This window comes from Grammomys surdaster, unplaced genomic scaffold (assembly GCF_004785775.1).
Source record: "Grammomys surdaster isolate TR1022 unplaced genomic scaffold, NIH_TR_1.0 751, whole genome shotgun sequence".
Taxonomy (NCBI): domain Eukaryota; kingdom Metazoa; phylum Chordata; class Mammalia; order Rodentia; family Muridae; genus Grammomys; species Grammomys surdaster.
Window position 1 is genome coordinate 908950 of NW_021605170.1, and position 4016 is coordinate 912965.

Below are 4016 nucleotides of genomic sequence, written 5' to 3' on the forward strand. Positions count from 1 at the left end.
ATATATATACATATATATTTACTGTATTCTTTGACCATTTCATATATGTATATACTGTATTATTCTCTGACCATTTCATATGTGCATAGACTGTATTATTCGCTATTTCATATATGTATATACTGTTTTATTCTCTATTTCATATGTGTATATTATTCTCTATTTCATATATGTATATAAATGTATATACTGTACTTTTGCACCCCATTACTCCCTCATCACTCTGCTGCTTGCACTGAACCCCTTCTTCTTTCCCAGGTGCCCCTCCTAATTTCAAATCTTTCATTTGTGATCCACTGGTTTTATTAGAGATGCTTTTATGTACATGGGGAAGTTACTTGCTGACACACAGGCAACTTAAAAGTGGCTACACTATTGAAGAAAATGACTTGGGTGCTGTTGAAGAGATAACAGGATGGTCAAGGATGGTCAATAAGGAACATGGTGGCTGCCCCAGAACAAGCTGGACCAGGCACCGTTTTCTACATATTACCACTACACTGTCTAGGTCATTGGAAATTAAATTCTAACATAGAGACCAGAACAAAGTCTAGTTATGAAGCTAGGTGTAGTGGCATATGCCTTTAATCCTAGTACTGAGAGGCAATTCTCTGTGAGTTTAAAGCCAGCTTGCTCTACACAGCAAGTTCTAGGCCAGCCAGAGCTATATAGTAAGTCTCAGTCTCAAAACAAAACAAAACAACAACAACAAAAACCAATTCTTCAAGAATAGAGATTCATGGCGGCAACTAATATTTAGAATTTCATCAAGATGAGACCAGTGGAGGGACAGCTTTACCCTAGGTCACAGACTGGAACTAAGAGATGAAAATTGTTCCCAGGGACGAGACGTTGGATAACTTCCCTAAGTTAATGTTATGAAGGTATACTGTCAGAATTCTATCAAGAGTTTTTCTTGTTGTGATAAAGAAACCCCGACAAAGCAACTTAGGGGAAGGGATTTATTGTAGCTTGTAACTCCAGGTTACAGACCATTGCAGGGATGTAAGGCAGTCATGTGAAACAGCTAGTCACATCACATCCACTGTCAAGAGCAGAGGCAGAATCAACGCCCAGATGCCTCTGCCTGCTCAGATTGCTTGCTCCAGTCTTTTTGTTTGTTTGTTTGTTTTGTTTGTTTGTTTTGTTTTTCGAGACAGGGTTTCTCTGTGTACTCCTGGCTGTCCTGGAACTCACTCTGTAGACCAGGCTGGCCTCAAACCCAGAGATCTGCCTGCCTCTGCCTCCCAAGTGCTGGGATTAAAGGCGTGCACCACCACTGCCCAGCCTCTTCTTTTTTTTTTTTTTTTTTTTTTGCCTCATTAAACTTGTTTTAATGGGTCTCAAAATTCTGTGACAAATTTTTGGTCAATTTGTTTCCATTAAAAAGTACTGATTTTGAAAATTAATAGCTTAAAATTGCCATACACACACACACACACAAAAAATGGTCCACAAAACATTCTTTCCTTCTGAAAAGGATTGTTATCATTAACCAGTCTTCTACTATTAAACTTCAATGGCCAATTGAGACAAACAGTTCTGAGACCGTTCTTCCACCACTGATTATGACTGGGGTGTCAGGTGTTAGGGATAATATTAATTTAGCTTTCTGAGCTTTCTGGGCAGACTTGGTGACTTTGCTGGCTCCAGAACCTTCTTGTCCACAGCTTTGATGACACCCATAGCAACTGTCTGCCTCATGTCAGGAACAGTAAAATGACCAAGTGGAGGATAGTCAGAGAAGCTCTCAACACACATGGGCTTGCCAGGGAGCATATCAACAATGTCTGCATCACCAGACTTCAAGAATTTGGGGCCATCTTCCAGCTTCTTATCAGAACGACGATCAATCTTTTAAACTCGGCAAACTTGCATGCTATGTGGACTGTGTGACAATCCAGAACAGGAGCATAGCCAGCATTAATTTGGCCTTGATGGTTCAGGATAATCACCTGAGCAGTGAAGCCAGCTGCTTCCATTGATAGGTCATTTTTGCTGTCACCAGCAATGTTGGCATGTCTTTACAAGAATGGACACATTCTTTACATTGAAGCCCACATTGTTCCCAGGAAGAGCTTCACTCAAAGCTTCTTGGTGCACTTCAACAGACCTGACTTCAGCTGTTACGTTGACTGGCACGAAGGTAACCACCATGCTGGGTTTGAGAACACCAGTCTCCACTTGGCCCACGGGGACAGTGCCAATGCCCCCAATTTTATAGACAGACATCCTGGAGCCTGGAGGGGCTGTCACAGAGGCTTGTCAGTTGGAAGAGTTGGTGGCAGGATACAGTCCAAAGCTTCTAGCAGTGTGGTGCCACTGGCCCTGCCATCTTTGCGGGTGACTTTCCATCCCTTGAACCAAAGCATATTAGCACTTGGCTCCAACATGTTGTCACCATTCCAACCAGAAATTGGCACAAATGCTACTGTGTCAGGGTTGTAGCCAATTTTCTTAATGTAGGTGCTGACTTCCTTAACAATTTCCTCCTATCTTTTCTGACTGTATGGTGGCTCGGAATCCATTTTGTTAACATAAACAATTAGCTGTTTCACACCCAGGGTGTAAGCCAGAAGAGCATGCTCATGGGTCTGCCGTTCTTGGAGATACCAGCTTCAAATTCACCAACACCAGCAGCAACAATCAGGACAGCACAATCAGCCTGAGATGTGCCTGTAATCATGTTTTTGATGAAGTCTCTGAGCCCTGGGGCACCAATGATAGTCACGTAGTATTTGCTGGTCTCAAATTTCCACAGGGAGATAGATGTCAATAGTGATACCACACTCACGCTCAGCTTTCAGTTTGTCCAAGGCCCAGGTGTACTTGAAGGAGCCTTTCCCATCTCGGCAGCCTCCTTCTCAAACTTTTCGATGGTTCGTTGTCGATTCCACCACATTTGTAAATCAGGTGGCTGGTTGTGGTGGACTTGCGGGAATCTACGTGTCCAATCACGATGTTGATGTGAGTCTTTTCCTTTCCCATTTTTGCTTTGAATTAGCGGTGGCTTTCACAACACTTGCGTTCTGATGGCAAACCTGTTGCGAAGAAGCTGCTTTCTCCATCCTTAAGTCATCTGGGACCCAACGATGTCCTAGAACAAAGAGACTCTAAATCATGACACACAGGCACATCGCAGACTGAATGTGCCCACTAATGTTGCTGCCAGTGTTAGGGAATTGGGGGTGGGCTGCATGTCACATAGCCTGAGCTGGCCTCAGACTTAATGTGTAGCTGAGGATAGCCTTCAACTCTTGATCATTGTGCTCCTACTTCACAAGTTCTAGGACTACAGATGTGTACCACAACACTCTTGTTTCAGTGCTGGAGAACTTTAAGTCCAGTCCTTCAAGAGCAGCAGGCCCGTGAGCATGCACTTCTGGGTTTACATGGTTTACAAGTGCTGTGGTGAAATGACTAATTTGGGGTATTACCAAAATGGATCCCACTGAGCTACCCACAGCCAGAAGAGCTATGGAAGCCAATTCCGACATTAAGAAAACTGGCTATAACACTAACCAGGTGGCATTTGTGCCAATTTCTGATTGGAATGGTGACAAAAAGTGTTGGAGCTAAAGACATGCCTCTGTTCCACAGAGGGAAAGAAGGTGTTAATGGGAACCCTCTGCTCGAAGCTGTGGATACGTCTTAACACTAGTCCCAAGGATAAACCTTTGCACCTGCCTCTCCAGGGTGTCCACGAAATTGATGGTATTGCTCATGTGTTTGTGGAAGCAACAGAAGGTTCATACTCTCAGAGCTGACACTGCCCGTAACATTTGTTCCAGTCAATTCTACAACTGAAGTACAAGTCGTCTCAGAAATAGGATTTCACTTTGTTGCTTTGGCTGGCTTGAAACTTGCCCTGTAGACCAGGCTGACTTTAACTCACAGAGATCCACCTGCATCTGCCTTCTAAGTGCTGGACAAAAGGTGTGCATCACTAGGCCCTGCATTGAAATATGCCTTGAAATGTACCATGAAGCTTTGTAAGAGGTTATTTCTCAAGACAA

General features: G+C 43.5%; 1 pseudogene; it reads right to left on the reverse strand.

Annotated features, from left to right (window-relative positions):
- Positions 1-1516: 1516 nt before the first annotated feature.
- Positions 1517-2988, reverse strand: LOC114633770 (annotated as a pseudogene).
- Positions 2989-4016: the final 1028 nt, after the last annotated feature.